The 21,811-nt window shown below is 42.4% G+C and overlaps 1 protein-coding gene across 4 annotated transcripts in view; it reads left to right on the forward strand.

Moving 5' to 3' along the window:
* Positions 1 to 21,811, forward strand: part of CACNA2D2 (calcium voltage-gated channel auxiliary subunit alpha2delta 2) — a 513,315-nt gene that overhangs the window by 344,741 nt on the left and 146,763 nt on the right. The gene's annotated exons all lie outside the window — the stretch shown is intronic.

The following is a 21,811-nucleotide window of genomic DNA, read 5'->3' on the forward strand; positions in this document are numbered from 1 at the left end:
CAAGGCACTATTTTGGAAAGAAAAATGAAGATCAGTACAGGGCCAGCTTTGCCATGAAGTGACTTTGAAGCAGCCTGCTTCAGTAAGCAAATTCCCACGACTGTCCCTTTCTTGCTTCCAAATTCCATCCTAGTGTATGGGTTGTTGTTGTTGTTTTTTAAAGTGAAGCCAAATTGAGATGAGGGCTGGGCGGTTGTGGTTATTTCAGACAACACCAGCATGCCTCCATTCTCTTTTTGGTGAATTTCCGATGTGGTAAAAATGGCCACAATAGCACAAGAAGCGTATTCTCTCAAGCACCATTTCCCACTAAGAGTTATTACCTGTGTTATATTATTGGGGGGAGGGGGGAAGGCTACCACTTTGCAGATAACTGACCATGCTGAGAAACAGGACCTAGTTTTGATTTCAACGGCATCAGTTTTGTACTTCGAAAACAACTGCACACAGAGTGGCCCCTTTTTCATCACCAAAAAAGAGGTTTGTGTATGTTAATGCATAGGTATAAATGCAAACCTAGAAATAACTGCAATGATTTAAATAGACATGCATTGCATCTCGACACAGTGTGGAAGACTGTGATCAAGTGATCTGCATGCTTTCTCAAGTCTACTATCCAGGTGGGAACCTTAAAAGCTTGTGCACTCCCTTCTTATAGTTATTTATCTTTAAACCATACTTACGACCAGATAGCTCAAGGCTGGGGACCCTATGGCCCTCCAGATGTTGTTGGAAACCCAGCTCTCATCACCCCTAGTATGGCAAATAGTAAGGGATAATGTGTGTTTTAGTGCAACATCTGGAGGACCACAGGGACACATTAGAGGACTGCTGATGAAGATCTAGGCTCATGGTGCGGCTCATAAGAGAGAAGGTGATCCTTCAAATGTCTTGGTCCCAGACCCTGAAGGGCTTTAGGTTAACACCAGCACTTTGAATCGTACCTGATTAAAAGTCACTGCACTTTCAATAAGGGAGCCAAATGTTTCTGATAGGCACCATCACTCATGCTGCTTCCCCCTTTTTGCTGCAGCCTCCAGGTTGGTATGGTACACGCTGCTCCAGGAGGGTAGTATGTTCAGATATGATGGAACAGGATGATTGGCATGGAGCTGTAGGTAGATTTTCATTAATAGGAGATGGGCCATTCTCAGACACTGTTAATAACTGACAACTTGGGGAGAGCATGCTGAAGTGTTCATCTGCATCTCACTGCATTCCAGGCATGGGAGAGGATTGAGAGAAATGGCTGCATGCTCAGTGGTGGATTTGACAGGACTCTAAACAAAAGCAGCCATCACTTGCCAAGCGCTCTCTCCCAGTCTCTGCAAATCCATGAATAATTAGCTAATTATAGGAGAGTTATCCAGAGAAGGCAAGTGTGTTGATAGTAATGCTGTGCTGAAAGTTCCAATTAGATTTTTTTTTATTCTTACTATTATTCTTACTATTTTGCACATGGGTGGGTGGCTGTGGAGGACACAAAAGAAGGTGGGGAAATCCATAATCTCACGTAGGTAACAAATTCTGAGGGTGAGGGATATGCATTTGTAATACCCAGCAGCAGATATATATTTTTTCTTCTTCAACTGTGTTTGCCAATGTGGGAATGTGGTGGCAGCACCCCTGGTGCTGTCCAGGGTCAAATACACAAAGGCACTGGAAATCAAGTACCCTTGTAGTTCTGAATCAAAAAAGGACAACAGAAATCTCCTTCCACAAAATTAAGGCTGCTGGGATCTGGCATGGCAGGAGTTAATTCTAAAATAGCATACCATTATTGCATGGAATTTGCAATAGATGTGATAAAGTGTTATTACCCTTTGGCAGCCTGATACCGCTAGCAATGCTGATTTTGTTGTGAGATTGATCGTGGGTGAGGCTTTTTTCCTTTATTGTTGTTTTTTTTAATCAAGCTACTGCTTGGAATCACAAAATGGTATTAGAATGTCAGTGTTCCTTTGTAAAATTATTTCCTGCCCTTTTCGGTAGAAGGGAAAGCTTGACTGACTGACTCCATCACCTGAAACACGGAGGCCAAAACAAAACAAACCCCACTTGTTGCTTTTCTTCTTAAATTCTTCTTACTGTAAACCAACCTGATTAAAATAAATATCGGACGAGGTATAGGCTGATGATGGTTTTTGTAGTGTTGGGTTTAATAATACTGTGGCTCTTCAAGAGATGGAGGAAAACATGCTGAAAGCAAAGAACCGCAGGCCATAAGCCAGCAAACATTCATTAAATGATAATAACAGTGGACCTGCTTAAATTAATGACTTTTTTTTTTAAAGCAAGGTTTCCAGTCAAAATCTTATCCCACAAAGCTTACAAGTACCTTGCATGTGCAGTCACAGAGCCAGATGCAATCCTCAGGTCAAAACTAAAACCTACCAAAAAAGACCACTTCTAAGAAGCTTTCTAACATTCAAGTCTGCAGAGCCATCTCTCTTGTGCAGGGTTTGTTTGGGTTGTGTGTGTGTGTGTTTAAGATATTAAGGCTGAAAAGCAGGCGCTAGAGGGAGGGAGGGGGGAGCAAAGCTCCCAAAATGTCAACAGCAGATGAAGGGCATTGGAAAATTTAATCTCCCAACTTTCTCAACTAATGTGACATTTGGATTTCATTCTGATAAGCAATCGGTCTGAGATTCCCCCCCCCCTTTTTCCCCCTCCTCTCCTCTGGCTGGTAATTTAAAAATAAATGGTCTAGAAAGATCTCTACACAGTACCTTTGGCAAAGTGTGTGTTTTTCCCCTTAAAAAAAAGAGAAGCAAACAAGCGAAGGAGACTGATTGTTATTTATAACCAGTGCAACTATAAAAGCAGAGATGCGGCAGTCTAATAGCAGGCTCTTGTTCATTTGTTTCTGCATATTGTTGCAACTACCTGAAATTCCAGTGCAGTACACACTTCTGAAACTAGGTGCAGCCTTCTCCAATCTGGTGCCCTCCAGATGTTTTGGATTTCAGCTCCCACTATCCCAGCCAGCACAGTTTATAGGAGTTGCCGTCCAAAACATCTGGACGGCGGTAGGTTGAGGAAGGCTGTGTTGGAGGAAATGGAGGGGAGGCATTCCACAGAGTTTGTTTCTGCTAACATAACCCTCAACCAGTTGTCTTCAGTGCTGATACTTAAGGAGGCACCATTTTCTCTGATTTAATACCCCATGGAGATGAACTGGAGCACTCTTCGGCCCTTAGGCACAGAGCTGGCTCAGCCATGAGGCAGGTTGAGGCGGCTGCCTCGGGCGACAGAAGCCTCCAAGGTGGCAGCTCTGCAGAAGTGGCACTGGGATCAGCCAAAGTCACACGAGATCTTGCAGAACAAGCAAGGCTCCCACCAAAGTCGGGCAAGATCTCACCCAAAATTGGTGCCAACGCCAGTGCTGGTTCTCCGCTTGTGGCAGAAGCGGCAGGGTGAGTGGAGGAACTGCAGTGGCAGCAGTGGCAGGGCAAGGTGGCGCTTCCTGTTTCACCTCAAGCGGAGAAATGGGCTGCAACGCCCCTGATTAGGCACTGTGATTTCAGACTCGATGGCTGTAATTAGGACAATACAGGCCACAAACATTGTTATTAGAATTGCAAACAACATGTAGGCCTGTACAGTGTTAGTGAAGTGTACAACAGCACATAATCAGTTGCCCTGCATACATGGATAGCATAGCAAGTTGATGGGCGAGACACAAGTTGATTTCATGTGCCTAAACCAGCATGAGCCTTAGCATTTCATCAGCTTTCGTACTAAAGGTTGATCTGGGCTCACCATATAAGAGTGCCCATGTGTTTATGCACACATTAACTCTCGCCCACCGGCACCTGTTTTTCTGTATCAATTTATCATCTTGTATAACTCAAAAACAACAAATGTGACAAATTAGATATTATATAAACAAACAAACACCCCTCCGCCCTGCCTTAAAATTGCTTGCATATGCCAGGGAACACAGAGGCAAGGAGGTATAGTGAGGGAGAGGTGAAGAGACCAAAAAATGAAAACCCAAATCCTTGGCAGACTACAAACTGGTGCTCATGTTCCTGGGAGTAAGCGCCACTGGGCTCAGTTGGGCTTTCTTCTGTGTAGACATGCATGCAGTCACACTGCCAGGCATTCAGTCCTCCTGGCACCCCATCCTTGCATCATAGGCAGCAACAGCAACAGGGTTTTGCTCTTAGAGCTCTTTAACACAAAGGAAATCCCTGTTAATTATGCATTGTGCAAATAAGTACTTCCTTTTGTTTGACCTCCTGAATCTACCACCAGTCATTTTTATAGGGTAGTCTTATTTTATTCCATTTCTGATTCCCCTAGCAAAATATATTCTCTTGGCTGCATACATAATAAAAGCAACAAAATACAACTTAATAAAACCATAAATCCGTAGAACTAACCCAGAAACAGATTAAATCCAGCTGTAAAATCCAACAGAGAGTGACGCAAATTAAAAACCCAGCAATGAATCCAATAAAGTTCGGTTAAGCTACAAAAGCTACTTAAAAAAAAGAAGAACCAGCCAAACTGTCATTATTCTGCAGAGGTGGGAAATTATAATATCAGTGATATTAAAGGATATTAAGAGATGTTTTAAAAATGTTTAAAAGCCTGAGGGGGAAAGAAGTCTTTTGACTTGATAGTGAAAAGACATTAAAGTGGGTACCAGGCAAGCCTCTCTAGGGAGAGCATTCCACATATTGGGGGGGGGGGCTTCTAAAAAGATATAATGAGAGAATGAGGAAAATGTATCTTTGTCCACTTCCTCCGTGCTGTGTAACGTGTGACTGAGCCCTCTGAGCAATCTTCAATTTACACATGGCAAAATTCAGCCTTGTTTCGTTTCTCACTTGGAATTCAGTTCCTCGTTACTAGCTTAAATTAATTCTTATAATAACATCAGTGCCTCTCTGCGGGGATTCCCATGGCAATACAGTTGTGATAGAAGAGACAGGTGATTTCTGTAAAGCCTGTTCTGATGTCAAAATCAAAGGCAGCGTCAAGACAAATTAGAACGCTTTTAGGATCAGGACTAATTCATTAGTGAAGAGGATGCTCATCACTTAGTAGAAATCTATACATGACAAAGACCAGGTAGTTTGCAAAGCATCAGAGAAATACAACTTTTCAGTGATGCTGCTGTCAAACATCTTACAACTGTACTGTCAGCAGCCTAATTAGGCTTGGTAGAATTGTGTGTGTGTGTGTATGCATGCGCGCACATGTGTGTGTTTAGTAATTCAGATGGATATTGTGACTTCATGGTTTTCGAGAAGTATTCTTGGTTGCAAAGACATTAGAGCAGCATTTTTTAAAAAAGGATACTGAGATTCAGAAACATAAAATTGCATTGCCAAATATCACCCTTATAAATCTCATATATCAAATATCTCATATATCAAAATATATACATTTCAGGGAGAAGGGCTATCAGACTATCACCATTCCCTCTATTTATTTTTTAAGAGAAAATTATTGTTGGACTCCAACTCCTATTAGCCCCAGCCTGCAAGGCTAATAGTTAGGGATGCTAGGAACTGTAGTCCAGCAACATCTGCAGGGTCACTGATTCCTGTCCGTGCAGTAAAGGCTGCTCTAGAAGGTGAGAAATGATACAGTGCAGGGCTTCCTGAGCTGTACTGCTATAGATGTTGGATAGATAGTCCAAAACAGTCACTGTGGAGGAGAGCATAAACTGTCTTAGATCAATTGGGAATTTGAGTGGCTGTTTCCCCTTCCCTTGAAGTACCACGATTCCACTTGGAAACCAAGATTCTTGGTGCTTCAGCTGAGCTCCACCAGTGTTTTCCTTCAGCTTGTATGCGTAACTATATTCACATATGAATGGAGACAGCCAGATTGTACCAAGTCCTAAAGAATACAAATTAACCACTCACAAGGGAATGTTGCAACAGAATAATGATAAACGGGGGGGTCTGTAATTGCACACACTGGTTCCGGCACTTTGAAGTAGTGAATAAAAACGATAACGTTGGGTGAAAATTAATGAACATTTTCTTCTTAGAGCTGAAAGCAAGAGCAATGGCACATTCCGCCATGAAAGAGGCAGGATGGTAAAAAGAAACAGTAGGAAAGGGGTGTCAGTGCATGGGTGCTAGAAGCAACACAGGCAGCTGGGGAGGTGACAGTAGTTAGATGGCTTATTGGTCTATGGCAAAAATCAGTGCTCCTCAAACTTTTTTTCATGCACCACACAAAAATTACTTGGGGTCTCAGCAGGCTACTTAGTAAACTTTTAATGTTGTTGTTCTACAGGTCATACCTAATTCAAATACTTCATTATATGCCCAGCTTTCCCAGTGTCCTTCAGATATTTTGATAGAGTTCAATAGATGTCACAACACATTTCCAATGTGAAAGATGTGCCTGTTTCTGTAGACTTTGGGTTTTTTTTGGTTTTTTTGTTTCTTTATGTTTCTGTAAGCCTTGTACTATGAAGCTCACGGGCACTAGGCCAGGGCCAGGACCTGAATGGCCTGTTAGATAAATCTGTCCCTGTTCTAAACTTTCTCAGTCTTCATCATCAGAAAAAATAAAGAGTAAGGCCAAATAAAGATACTCTCAACTGTTCCACAACCTGGTTGAAGGCACCCTGCTTTACGCGTGTTGTGTGTTTTTTTCAGAGGGTCCTGTTCTTACATTGCTCCTGTTTTTAAAACAAGCTGCCATTCTTTAAATGGGGCTGTTGTTGTCTGTCATGTCATAAATTATAAATGTATGTTACCATTAAAATCGGGGGGGAGAGAGAGCTTAGCTCAAGGGGGACAGTGCACCCCACTCTGGCTACAGGGCTGGCTGGAGCTGATGGGAGTTGGAATCCAACAACATTTGGAGAACACCAGGCTCTTTATCACTGCTTTAAAGAAGAAAAAAAAGGTATCTCCCTTTGTAAATAAAAATGCTGCCGGTACCGCATGTAAAAGTGCACTCAACAGAGTTATGCTCAACAAAACTGAACATACAGAAACAAATAACTATATTTAACAAATAATTACACATGGCTAAAACTGAATCATGCCATAAGAAATATTGAATATCAAAGTGAATGAAAAGGTTTCAAGCTTCTAAGACGGCAATAGCATTATAGATGATCCAGTATTTTCAAATACATACTGCATTGCCTTTCCAGGGCAATAATAAAATGTTGCAAGAAAAATAGTAAAACGTTCTAAAATATGCTATCCTTCCTGACTCTGGTAAAATGTAAATAGTAGTTTGCTTTTAAGGAGTTGCTCTTTTGTTAACCAATGATTTGCTTTTGAATCTTTAGTTTTTGAGTGTGCACTTTTGTTGAGTACTGCTCAGCTCCTTTCCTTTCTCTCTCTTTGGCTTGTTATCAACTCAAGCTGGAAATGACAGAATACAGTGGTGTAACCTCTGATATGGAGGACAGCAAATTAGATAAACCTAGGGGTTCCTTTGCCCATGAAATCTCAAGTTGCTCTCGTCTCTAAATATGCAATGCAATAATATAGAAAAGATGAGAATCTAGCTCTGTGTTATTACATTGTCAGATTTAGCTTACTGAGTTGCCCCTTAAGGGGAATTGCAGCTGTGTTGTATACTGGTAGAGGCTCCTGAAAACATAATTGGGCTCTGAATCTTTCCATGCCACTAGAGCTGCTCCATTAAGACCCTTGTATATGGTGCGTTTACACTGAGTACATCTGCTGGAATTAAAAAGTAAACATTGCATAGCCAACCTATTATTCTCCCTTACTGTGGAAAAAGCTATTGCTAGGCTTGTAGTGCTGGGAGAGCATTATTTCTACACTTTTTTGTGCATGCTATAATGCAAGAAAAGGGTTTCCCCCCTCTCCTATTCATCCACCCGGAGCAAAAGTGGCTAGTTGCTGAGTCCTAGTGGAATCTGAGGGTGATCATCTGAAGTGAAGTAAGAAAGCAGCCTTAAAAACACAGCCAGGAGACCTAAACATAAACAAGATGAGTTCAAGTCCCCAAGAATGATTCTTTTGTGGCCCCATTGATGTTAAATGGAGCAGGGCTTGATGGATTGTGCCTGATAAATTTTATTGACTGAAGTCAGCCTAGAAGTGTTCAGGCTGTCAATCTGCACAAGGCCCCTTCTCAGACAAAGGTCTTAAGAACAAAAATAAAATAAGATGGGAGGGAGGGAGGCCTCTTAACGTATCTTGACTTGACTACAGATATCCAGCATTTTTTTTCCTTTGAAATGGTTTCATTTAGGGTTGAACCAATCAGCTTCCCCTCTTTAACAGTTTCCCAGCACTCCCTGCATATTTTTTAACTTCAGTTTCTATCACACATTCAGCAGCCTTCTCAAGCAGCCAGATCTGATCAGCTACATAGTGTTGTGATGACATTTCCCTGTTCACAACCTGGTTCCTGATTAGCTGCAAACAGCCATGTGCCAAACCCAGGAAAAAGGAAAGCGGCAGTGAGGTACAAAGTGGTATTAAAAAAGCAGTAGTCAAGGGAAGCAAGGAAGCAATGGACACACATTTCAGACCAGTGTTTTTCAGGAGAAATTTCCATGGTTATCGAAACTACAATAAAAAACAAACAAACAGAAAATACCCCAAAGTGCAAAATACCTGGCACTTCTCCATAAATCTTAAATATGGGGTTGTAGTCAATACTAGTATTACTCAAAGGAGACCCATTGAAATTAATAGAGATGACTAATTTTGATCCATTAATCTCGTTAGGACTAGCATTGGATACAAACCATGGTAGAGAAATTGGCTTCTTCTTCAGTACAGAATACAAAATTCTGGACAAATAATTCCTGCTCTCCTTTCATATTAATATCAGTGGAAAGACAACTTTCCCTCCTTCCTGAACAACTAGGAACAGATAGGCAAAAATATCCCTACCATATTTGTTCACTGTCTGTCTGCATACATGCCATACATCCAAAGCACACATCCATGTACACACACACACACACACAGAGAGAGAGAGAGAGAGAGAGAGAGCGCTTCCTGGGAACTGCGGTTTACCCTCGCAAAGTTGCAGTTTCCAACACAATTAACAAACTACAGTTCGCCAGATTCTTAGGAGATCAGGAAATGTGCTTTCAATGTCTGATGTGTACACAGTCTCTGTATCACAATCTATTGGGAAGTTTCAGTCTTCTTCATGCTTCAAACTCATTGAAAGAGTACCTGCCAGTTAACAGAAAAGCTTGAAAAGGCCATAGAGCTGAAGCACATATGTGCCTGCCAAGCCAAGAATCCTCCTATAACTTGGCTGCAGGCCACAAACAGTGACTGAGAATCACTGACCTAGAGAATATTGAGTCCCTGACATCTAGGGTTTGTTAAGTTTGAGAGTCAATGATCTGATAGGACTTCACAAGCCGCCTGCTGCAGCATCTGCTTTGAGATCCTGCGCTGTTCAGAGCATTGACCCAAAGAGGCCCATCATTTTTCAGAATTACCAAAGAGATCAGTCCCTGTTATAACGGCCCCCCAACGAAAAAATATGTTGCAAGGGAAATTTGGTCTGTGTCTCCCTCATTGCAACAAGGAGTTGTGAGGAAGCATTTGCGCTGGAAAACAGCTTTTTCTGTCTGAGTGCGGGTGGACATTTATTCGTACATTTTATTATGTGCAGTTTAAAGAGAAATTAACGTTGATTGGTCCCCTCTCTCTGCAAATGATGCTACAAATACACCAGTGATTGTGCAAAGGAGTCTTCTGCCCTTGGCTGAAAACTTCTTGCTTCCCACCCCTAACATTTCGGACTCTGTTAGATGGAAATGTCCTGAATAAAAACATCACTTCCTATAAATGAGTACACATGTGTTTTGGTAAGAGCAAATCCTAAGTGTTCACAGCTCTAATGTGCCAGTTCCAAACTCAGTCCAAAACAGATTGCAAGGATTTCATGTGTGCTTTCTGTTCATGATTAAAACAACAAAGAGTCTTGTGGTACCTCAAAGACTTAACAAATTATAGCACAATCTTCTGTGAGCTAGAGTGCACTTCATCATGCACAAAGTGTAACTCTCAGTTCTAGGTAAGGAGCTGGGGGTTGGAAACTGTGAGGTCAGAGGGAAATGCAGAAAGCACAAATAGTGACAATTCAACAAAAGCTGAATAGGCAAAATAAATACAATGACCATTTACAACAATAGTGATAGGTGATAGAACTGTCAACTTTGCAATTGTAAGTTAATTGATCTCTGTAGTGGGAAAGCATTCACAATAATCATTTTGCTTTCCTTGATTTCGCCCATTCACAACGTAAAGAACTAAGGGTTATTCAGTGTTATTGGGCCAGGCTCTGGCCCACTTCTACTCTAAGCAAAATAACATGCAACTTCTTTATGAAATGACAATGTCAACAAGAGGCAGTGTGATCATTGCAAGGCGTGTTGCTAAGTTGAATCATTTTCAGCAGCACATCCTTGGCAGTGTATTGGACAGACTCCAGCGGGTCATTCATCTTGTTGACTTACAGGAATGCCCAGTAACATCTGAGAAGTGGTGCAGAGTTAAGGAAGACAACAGCTTCAGAACTCATCTGTGCCTCCCATCTTAGGTCATACGTGCAGAGTAAAACTAGCTTTTTTTACTTTGTGGTGTAGTGGTTAAGAGCGGTAGACTCGTAATCTGGTGAACCGGGTTTGTGTCTCCGCTCCTCCACATGCAGCTGCTGGGTGACCTTGTGCTAGTCACACTTCTCTGACGTCTCTCAGCCCCACTCACCTCACAGAGTGTTTGTTGTGGGGTAGAAAGGGAAAGGAGAATGTTAGCCGCTTTGAGACTCCTTCGGGTAGTGATAAAGCGGGATATCAAATCCAAACTCCTCTTCTTCTTCTTCTTTCTGACCACTCTTCCCTGTTGGCAAGCTGGATTTTACAACTGGAGAAGAAGAGTCTGTGGACTCTTTGCAGCTAGAGTCTGTGGGCTCTTTGGGAGTGCTGAGAGTAGATGAAGGGTAAAGATCTAGAGGAAAGAATGATATAAAATACTCTCTTTCATTTCAGGATTTGGGTAGCTGGGTCTTTTTTTTCAGCTTCACAGAATGAGCAAATTTAAGAAGTTCCTTCCCCTCTCTTCAGAATGTTCGGCATTTTAAGCAATCTCTCATTTCACACTAAATTCCCATTCTTTTCTTTGTGGGAGAGAAGCAGAACCCTACATTTACTTGGAAATAATTTGATTTCAGTGGGAACTGCTTCCAAAAAAGTCTTACTGTATAATTGGAAGCTTACACCAGAGAGGATTAATGGAGCCAGAATCACTGCTAAAACTCCATTAGTAGTTGGTGACAAAATCGCCAGGTACATATTTTGTTAGGGAGATTGCTCTTTGCTCTTGATTCAAACGGGGCCAAATATTCCCCCCACCTCAATTTTCTTTTTTCATTCTTTTTCTGTCTGGAATGGGATTTCAGGAACTGTCCTTTACCACGTCAGACCATCTGTCGCCCAACAAAACTGGGTGATAATTTTTGGCAACTTTTCAGGGTGACTCTTGGTCAAGCATTTTCATTTTCCTTTCTTTCCTTTTCTTAATAATAATAAAAAAGGCTTTCCAACACGGCAAGCAGCAACCTGGTGCCTCTAGCAGTCCTGCTGCATTTCTGGGACAGAACACCCCTGGGAATGATGCTGTGTCACCATACAATATCATTCCCAGGGGCATTCTTGGCTGGCCCCATGATGCCCAGTGGTGGTAGTCACCTCCCCCTCAAACAATAATGTGCCTGGACATAGTGTTATGTCACAACTTGAAATGCTAGCAGGTCTTGAAGCTCTGCAGAGTCACTCCATCTGTTTGGCGAAATGAGATGTTCACTGTAGGGAACTAATGGCCAATTAAACAATTGATGGCCCTTTAAACTGTAGAGGGGCTATTGTTTTTGTTTGTTGCTATGCTACGCTGTGGGTTAAACCACAGAGCCTAGGACTTGTCGATCAGAAGGTCGGCGGTTCGAATCCCCGTGATGGGGTGAGCTCCCATTGCTCGGTCCCAGCTCCTGCCAACCTAGCAGTTCGAAAGCATGTCAAAGTGCAGGTAGATAAATAGGTACCGCTCTGGCGAGAAGGTAAACGGCATTTCCGTGTGCTGCTCTGGTTTGCCAGAAGCGGCTTAGTCATGCTGGCCACATGACCTGGAAGCTGTACGCTGGCTCCCTCGGCCAATAAAGCGAGATAAGCGCCGCAACCCCAGAGTCGGTCACGACTGGACCTAATGGTCAGGGGTCCCTTTACCTTTACGCTACATATTCTGTGTTTTTATATTGTAAGCTGTCCTGTGATCGTCGGATGAAGGGCAGTACAGTGGTACCTCAGGTTACATACGCTTCAGGTTACATACGCTTCAGATTACAGACTCAGCTAAGTCAGAAATAGTACCTCGGGTTAAGAACTTTGCTTCAGGATGAGAGCAGAAATCAGACAGCGGCAGTGGGAGGCCCCATTAGCTAAAGTGGTGCTTCAGGTTAAGAACAGTTTCAGCTTAAGAACGGACCTCCGGAACCAATTAAGTGCATAACCAGAGGTACCACTGTTCAGAAATTTAATAAATAAAGAAGCTAATGTTAAAAAAGAACAACAGATGAGCATAACAATATGCTTAACGATTGAAACTTTAGTCTTTTCTTCTAAAGGTAATTTCACATATTATTCAACAGAAAAAACTGGTTTATACTTGGTAGGGAGCCACAGCTGATCAGCTCTCTGAAAAGTTTGCCTCTATGGTGCATGTATTTGCAAAGAGATCTGAAAACCCAAAAGGACACAGGAGATTTTTGATCTGATATGCAAAAATTCTGAAATGGATTCCCCACCATCACCACTTCAGAGCAGGGAGTCAGTTTTTTAGTTTTTAGTTTTTAGTTTTTAGGTTTTTTTTTGGTGGTAACACTGGAGGATGGGTATAATTAACCCTTTAATCCTGTGCCATTTTCCCGATCTAAATCACCCCCTTCCACAAAGCTGCTATTAGCTCTGCTGGGGATTGCTGGGGATATAAGACACATACAGACTCTTGAATTTCCCCCCATCAAAGCTAATAGCTGCATGGGGATGAGATGATTTTGATTGGGAAAACAGCAAGGCTGAGAAGGGTTGACCTTCCATCCTAGTGCTGAGGCTCTGATGAAAGTTGAAGTACATTGTGACTGCTTTTTTTTTTATTGAGCACCAATGAAAAATCTTCCACATTATGTCTATTATGGCCCTGATTGCCACCTTAAAAATGTAACATGTTGAGAAGTCGAGATGTACATAGTTCCAGCCCAGTGATGCTTTTAAGCAGGGATGCGCAAATCTGTCAACTTTGGTTTCTCTCAGTTTCTCATTTTTCCAGACTTAAGTTAAGTTGTCCCCATCAGTCAGTGATTATTCTTAGAAGAAGAAGAAAACCCTCATGAAAGTTCATCAACATTTTGGTGCAGATTTTTCCTAATATATACAATTGTGCATGCAATTTTGTCCATTATAATGCAGTTTTCTCCATTCTAATACAGTTTATCCATTTACACAAATATATGCATTTTTATGCACACATTATGCACATTACACAGATAGAGTAACCCACATTTTCTGGGTTTCGGTTTGCTTATAGTTTTGGAAAGTGCAGATTGGACAAATTCCCCTTTAAATGTGAACTGAATGAAATTTCTCCCCCATCCATTCTTCAGAAACAGGGCCATGCAAGCTGCAGTCCACTGAGCCACCTCTAATGATCTCACCTTGCTTGTAGTCACAGCTGGCCTCAGATATGGCCACTGCCAATCATGGGGTGCAGAGTGGCAGCACTGAGTGTCTGTGTATTTTTCTCTGTAGCCCAGAAACAATGTACAGAAATACTTATCCTCTTTACCTCTCCCCACACTCTCCCTTTTACACACCTGCAGGATTAAATTGCTGCCTCTTATCTTTCTGCTCTCCTCCTCAACATCACTCCAATTATATCGTTAGGCTCTGTCATTTGAGACGAACTGCAGAGTGGGCGGTTTGCTCCCTTGCTTGTGTCTACAGTGGTGCGATGCCATAATTGGCACCTGTCAGGGGCAGGCATGACGTGGCAGGGAGGGCAGGGGCTGATTTTAGAAATGTAACGCTTTCACTCCTTCTGGTGTAAGTGGCAACCTCTTACCTAAGGAAATGTCATCTGCTATAAATAAACCTCTTGCAAGCGTGGAGGTGCTTTAGCTGTGGATCCACACAGGTAGCAGGGGAGGGGCAGGTGTGCAGGATCATTGGGCCTGTTCCTGGAGGCTGCGTTGACCAAGGCTGCTTCTTCGGATGTTATGTGCATGCTAGATACTATTAGGAGCAGGACAGAAGAAAGAAGCTGTAGGCTTGCATGACTGGATTACCACCTCTTGGCTCCAATCTGTATTCTCACCAGTCCACTTCTGGTTCCCCTCATACATCTCTACCAATGTTTCCATAGATTCAGATCACCATTGTGTAGCTTTTTTGCACGTATGGAGCAAGGAGGAAACTCATGCAGAAATGTGGGAGAACTGTACTTGAAACTGGGGTGGGGGGATGAGAAACTGAGAGAAACCAAAGCCGACCTATTTGTCCATCCCTAGGTTTAGTGTTTTGGGACTATCCTTGATTGAGGATGCAAGAATCATTCACTTTTTTTCCAAATCATTTTGCAAACTGCATGCACAAATAAGGATGAATTCTTTATTATGAGCAACAAGAGGACCTACCTGACACAGAAATACTCTGCAGTCTAGGATAACCAACCAATCGCACAAGCTTGTGCAGGTGGCATTGTTCAGAGGAACATGTATTTAATGAATTCATACAATGCTATTTCAGCTCTTTTCACACACAAAAATAACCTTCTGTACTTTTACTATGCAGCTTTTATACTTAGTGTGTACCAGTTTCAAGGCCGTAAATTATCTTCCGTTTCATTACATTCATTGATTCAAAAGAGAAGCTTTCTGTTTGAAACTGACTTTATACATAGTTTCATAAAATATACCATTGTGTATTATGGGAAACCAGCAAGATGGGTGGGGGATAAATAAATTATATTATTATTATTATTATTATTATTATTATTATTATTATTATTATTAAATATAACTAGATTTTACTAGATTGGAAACTTTTAAAAACTCCCTACACCTTCCAGCTCATAAGTGTCCTCTTGATGATTGCCGCTGCACAATACAAATGCACTGCCCTAGAGCATGAGGTCCCTAATGAAGTCTCTGTTGCCAAAGAGTAATCGTGTATTTGATCCCCAAAGCAGTCAGTGCTTGTCCTTTCAGAAATGCTGAGCTGTGCCTTTAACAGCCCTGGACTTGTCTATATGATAGTAGGGTTCTGTAGGGTCTTTTGCTCTGTGGAACACCTTTGCTACACCTGCTGCTCAGTGGGAGTCCAGAGGATTCCACGTTACATCTCTAATATTGAGGGCAGCAGTCTTGCGTTGCTCACCTGATTGCCCTTTGGCTAAGTTACTGCTGCATGCTAGGATGGAGGGAGAGATGAGGGAGAAAAGGTGGTCAGGTTGGCAAGGTGCAGATGCACTGAGAGAGCCTATCTGCTGCTCCTGCTGGCATGTTTTCTGTCAGGAGCTCGTCCTACACTTGAGTAGGACCCTTGTAGAGACACATGCCCGACTGACATGTTCCCTCCCTCCTGGTCGATTGTTTGGGAACTTCAAAAGCTTTCTTCTGCCCGAACATCACAGTGACCAATGCCAACAGACATTGGCACACTTAGGGATCTACAGAGTCTTCGTAGCTTGCATGGCAGACCTCAGCAACTCAGCAGTTTGGCTAATCTACTTTATTTACATATAAACACACACAGAGCACTGCAACATTGCTCCCTCTCTCTCTAGCATCAGACAGCAAAGAGAAAGAACAAAGGACAATAGTCCCACTTCACGGAACATAGTAACACAAACATCCTGTCTCTGTCACTTCCCACTTTGTGAAGTCAAAACATATACCGTCATGTGATAGACAACAACTCCATGACTGCAACCACGGAGCAGGAATTCTAACATTTTCACCACCTCACTGCCCCCTCACCCTTGCCAACCTGTTTTGCAGCTGCGACTTAGGCAGAAGGAGGCCAGGTGGGGGCGCAACCCCAACACACCATCCACAACTGATTTTGCATACTTTTGTCCAAATCTTATCCCCCTTTACCACAGGGATAGTGCTGGTTCCGGCCACTGTAGTAAAGGAACATTTTGTTTGCTTCTGTCTGTCATGCTTCTGAGAGGCATCGCCATCAGAATGCAGAACAAGTATTACTGTATAGCCTTGGAGGTCTCTGAGCTTTCTGCTTCCTGCCCTGTTACGCAGCATCAGTCTGAGATGTCATCTGTCCAGCCGCCACAGAAGACTAGATGGGCTTTATGCCAGATCAAACAAAGCGGTACTTCTCTTGAAGACCTGACCTGAGGCCTGCTTCTGTTGTCTCAAATGCATCTGATTGTTGCAGCTGCAATCAGAAAGAACCATCAGGTGTGAAATACGCTGGGAGAAGATTGAGAGCAGAAGCTGTATTATCGGGACTTTTCTTTCTAAAGCCCCTCTTGGCGTTTCTATTTGACTGCAAAGATTCAGTGGTTAGAATCAATGGGAAAACTTTTTTTGAAATCAGATGAGCATTTTAGTTCATAGTAATTACTTGTGTGTCTTTTTCTTTCTTTTTTCCTTTATGGCGCCGTTGGCTGGATCTCTGGCAGTAGCCAACCTGTTGGGAGGCTAACTCTCAAACAGTTAGAATTCGCAGATCATATAGCACACTCCAGTTTTTCAAGAGCTGTTCCAGAACAGAAAAGAAACACCATACATACATCACAGAAGTGGTGTAACCTAAGACCACCCCTCAGATACATCATACCTACATCACAGAAAAGGCGGTCTTAAAACAGAAATTTGAATGTTGTTTTTCTCCTGTCGTTGTTTATCTCCTGTCTGGCAGGTTACTTGATTGGATTGCCTGGGTAGACTGGCCAGTCTTTTGTAATGATAAATACTTAGTTCCTGGGCCATGTCACAGGCTCACATCCTATTCAAACACAGACATACCCTTAAGACAGGATTTGTGAAGGAAAAGACAATGGGGAGGCTTTTCCATTTTGCTTTGACCTTGCAGAGAAAACATTTGGTCAGTTTGGGACAGTTTGGGAATCAAAATGGTTCCAGGTCAGTCTTCCTGTGCTGATCTATGTATGTGCTTGGTTGGTACACTTATGAACATTTAACATAAGACCTCAAAATTCCTATCACAGTATGGACTACTCCAGTCTGATTCAAATGGAGGAAATGTGGATTGGCAGCTAATGAATGCTCAAGTGTGGACAAGCCTGCAGTCTCATACAGCAGATTGCTATAAAGCAGGAGCTAGGCACAGGGAAATGGATCATGCAATGAGTGCTTTCTTTTCTCTCAGCAAAGGGTCAGAACTAAAGAAAGCTTAGCTTTTTTACAATTTGACTATTCTGCTCTTTGCCACAGAGTCCAGAATAACTTAATTTAACCTTTCTTTCATTCTGACACAAAGCATGAAAAAATAAGTTTGTTCTAACCTGCTGTTTGTGAGGATGGCATCCAGGAAGGAGGTCTCTGCTGCTAGCTACACAGTTATACTTCAGTGGGCTAAAATTAGCCTTCCCTACAATGCTTTCAATGTCATTTATGATTCCAGTCTGTGTCCAGAGCATCAGTAGAGAGATGATGACAGAATACAACAGAATATTAGCCTGGCTTTCTGCCAGCAAAGAAAGCTTGAAAATCTTGTTGCTAAACAGTTATGATACAATAATTGCAAAAGCGTATAACACTTAACTAGGCACTGTGCATAGATAAAACAGGTCCTAGCCCTGACGTCTCAGAATCTAAATTAGGCTTGGACAATTTATGGCTTGCCAAACTGAAAGTGATCCATTGGCCACATCTTGAGCTCCAGCAGATACCAGTGCTTTCTAACAAATAGTAGAGGGAGGGCTATAGCTTGGTGGTAGAACACATGTTTGGCATACAAAAGGTCCTCAGTTCAATCCCCAGCATCTCCAGGAAGAGCTGGTAAATAATCTAGTCATGAGCCTTGGAGAGTAACTTTGCTGCATTAAATGTGCGTTCTGTAGTTGACCTGCTTTGTAATGTTTTATTCAGAAAGCCTCTTCCTGTATGATGCTTTAGCGCAGGGAAGATTCCTGCTTGTAAGCCCCTGGTTATGAACACAATATAGAATTCCAGTAAAGTTTCTAGCCCTGGTGACTGCTGATTCACACACATAACATATGGTACTGAACTATAAAAGTATTAAAACTGAAGGGGGCAGATAAAATTCATCTGTATTTCATTTCTTGGGTCCTAGATCAAATCTTTTCAAGGCATATTCAGCAAGAGGGCAGATGCAAATGTGTGCTTGCAGATACTGTTAGGAATGGCATATGCAAAACGGAAATCTTCCCCCAAACAATTAATTGAGATGCAATCATTGTCCCATTGTATTTCTCCAACCCAAATCTTGAAGCTATGAATTGGCATGCAGAAGCAGAAAACAAGCTTATATACAGGGACATTTTCCTCCCCATTAGTTAGTTCAGTTGCTGTCTTTAAAGTCCTAGAGAATTATAGTCTTCTGCAAACAATGTCTCCATTTTTTCCTTGGCATAGAAGTACTCTTTTGCTAAGAAGGTTTTGGCTATTAATTGTTTAGAAAATATATCTAGCTTTCAGTGTCACAGATGAAGCCTTTTGTTACAAATTATCAGAGAGTTTCCATGTAAGTAGGTGTGGCTCATAAGATGAGGCACTGCCACAGCGCTTGGCCTCACACACGGCAGCTGCATGGGGAAGAGGGGACTGAACGGAATGCATTGCAGATGCAAAATGAATAAAAGTTTCATGGGAGCTATACATATATACCATAACCCTGGATTTAAATAAGCATTCACTTCCAATTTTAAGGAAGGCTGCAAACAATCGGAAAGAATCCCAGCAGGAATCGATGGTAGTGAAATGAGGCTGCTGAAGGAAATGCAATGAATAAATGAGAACAGCCAAAAGGACAAATTTTGGCAGTGTGTATCTGTAGTAAGGGAAATCAGCCAAGCACATTTCAAGAGTGGCTGCTAAAAAAAACCTTTATGTGCTCCCTTCCCACCCCAGAAAAAATATTCCCAAGGCAGATCAAAAAAACTGAACGTCTGCTAGGAAATGGCTAGAGCCATTAGGGTAAAAGCACATTAAAGAAAGTTATGGTCAGTGCAGCGAACCTCTGGTGCAGGAAATCTTTGCATCAATCTTCACTGCAGATGACATCAGGGAGATACCAGCAGCAAGAGAAATTGTCACAAATTGACATGTCAGAAGAGCAAATAAATGAAAGAGTAATATGTCACCAGGACCAGATGGCATTCATCTGAGAGTTCTGAAGGAACTCAAATATGAAATTGCAAAATAGCTAACTGCAATATGTAGCTTTCTTACTAAACTCAGCAACTGCATGAGAAGACTATGAGAGGAAGCTATGATAACAACAGGCTTTTGAAAGGGATAGGTCTACAGGCCTATACAGTGGTACCTTGGGTTAAGTACTTAATTCGTTCCGGAGGTCCGTTCTTAACCTGAAACTGTTCTTAACCTGAAGCACCACTTTAGCTAATGGGGCCTCCCGCTGCCGCCGCACCGCCAGAGCACGATTTCTGTTCTCATCCTGAAGCAAAGTTCTTAACCCAAGGTACTATTTCTGGGTTAGCGGAGTCTGTAACCTGAAGCGTATGTAACCTGAAGCGTATGTCACCCGAGGTACCACTGTATGCTATACCCAGATAAATGAGTAAAGTTTCTAATAAATGATAGGTGATGCAAACTCTTAAGTTAAATGCCATATGCTAGGGAGAAGGCATGCTTTTTGTAAATAGAAAGCATTCCTCTTAGAATTGTTTGAAGGTGACAATGAACATACAGCTAAACCTATTACAGTAAACATACATGCTCCTTCACCAGCAGCCCACAGCCATGCAATGAGTGGAATGGGACATAGAAGCCAAGGAAGAAATTAAAATTAAAAGGAAGAAATTAAAATTAATTTCACACCTACAGAAATTCCTGTGATATATTTTCTGAGTCAGAAAAGTCACAGTAGAGGGCTTTCTTGCAAATGCCCACTCTGGGTAGTATGAGAACATCTAGCCCGGTGTCTGATTTGGCCGAGTGGTCAGCTGGGAGTTCAAAAGTGTGCCTTGAATGCAGCAGCCTATCCCCAGCCAGCATCTAGTATTCAGAAGTATACTGAACCTGAAGGTTCCATTTAGGTATCATAGCTAATGGCTTTTGATAGGACTGTCCTTTACAATGCTTGAATTATTGGCGTGGGAGGAGGAGGAGCCTCTTAATAGCATCTTCAAGCTCCATCTCTTGTTCCATGGAATCATAGCCAAACCACGGCTTTCCTCTAGCCCACTAAAAACATTGACTAGAATAAAGGTGAGGACCCTGTGACCTTCTTGACCCTGCCACAATGAATTATCAAGTTTTATTCTCTCTTTTTTTAACCCACCTCTGTGTCTAACACACCAAACATGTGTAACAAAACAAACTGTTGCTTAGAAGAAAGCATCTTTCAGAGGGGAAGTGTTTGGATAAGAGGGGTGCTTAGCTCTCACTGTCAGCCACTTCCCCACTGCAGCTCCTCCCATGAGCCACTTCCCCCCATACCCTGTCCAAACAAGCTGAAGTTGGAAAAGCCTGGATTTGGAAGTGCCATGTCCCACACATCTCTGTAGCACTTCTTGATCCTGCACTGGCTGATCAAGATTTCTCAGTTCTAATGCTCCAGGAAGAAAGCAAGTTTGCTTCTCCAAACAGGTTAAATCTCCTCATACAAAGAACAAAAGAGCCCTCAGTTTGTTCGATTTGACTGCCAAAGCTGTGGCAATCTGTACAGGGAAGGGAGAGAGAAGTGGAGTGTGAAAGAGCCTGCGCGTATTCCAGCCTCAGCAGCAGGGAGTTTGCCATCTCTCTCTGCCATAATTAAATATTGTTTGCATTGCTTATTGACAAAGCACTAAGCTCCACTCAGTTTTAATTTGTTCTTTGATAGTCGCCTTTTGCTGCTAATTGATTTTCAAGGGGTTTTTGTCTGATTTAATACCTGCCATGCTACTGAAAACAGAGAGGCAAGGTTAAACAGAGCCAAGAAATGAGCCCGGAATCAGTGCATCTTCTCAACCAGTTTGCTTTACAAGCCACCTCAACCTGACGCACAAAGGCTGCATTTAAAAAAGATTTAGCAGCTCTTCCACTCCCAGCCCCTTCCAGGCACAGCTCCTGCTGCTCCTGCTGTTGCTATGGAGTTTACTTGAAGAGGGCTCAGAAGTATAAATGTCCTGGTTTCCCAGCAACACACACTCCAGGGAATGGGCCAGGACCATTGGCTGCAAGGGGAAAACTGCTAGCAGCGCTGTCCTGTGGTGATCAAGGCCATGAGCTATAAGCTGAGTGTGTCCCATTCAGAACTGAACTAAAAAACCGGATTTCTCATGCTCAAGAGAAGACTGCACTAAAAATAATATCTACCTGCTGAACAAGGAGAGTTAGCTGTGGATCTCCCTGCACAGCTGCCATGTTCAAATGGAAGTTACTGAAAATACTAGCATTTTCTTTTTAAACATGGACGACATCTATAACCAACCGGGGGGTGTCCAGAACTGTGGTGGGACCTATTTCAATACCACAAGCAGCAGCCAGTAAGGTGTTGTGGCAGGTAGCATATATATTGCTACCTCTGCTGAGCTGCAGTCAAGTGAGATGAAGCCCTTGCTCTTATGGGAAGTATAAGCAGTGGCATAGCGTG

The sequence above is a fragment of the Podarcis tiliguerta genome, assembly GCF_965153285.1.
Source record: "Podarcis tiliguerta genome assembly, chromosome: 2".
Lineage (NCBI taxonomy): Eukaryota > Metazoa > Chordata > Lepidosauria > Squamata > Lacertidae > Podarcis > Podarcis tiliguerta.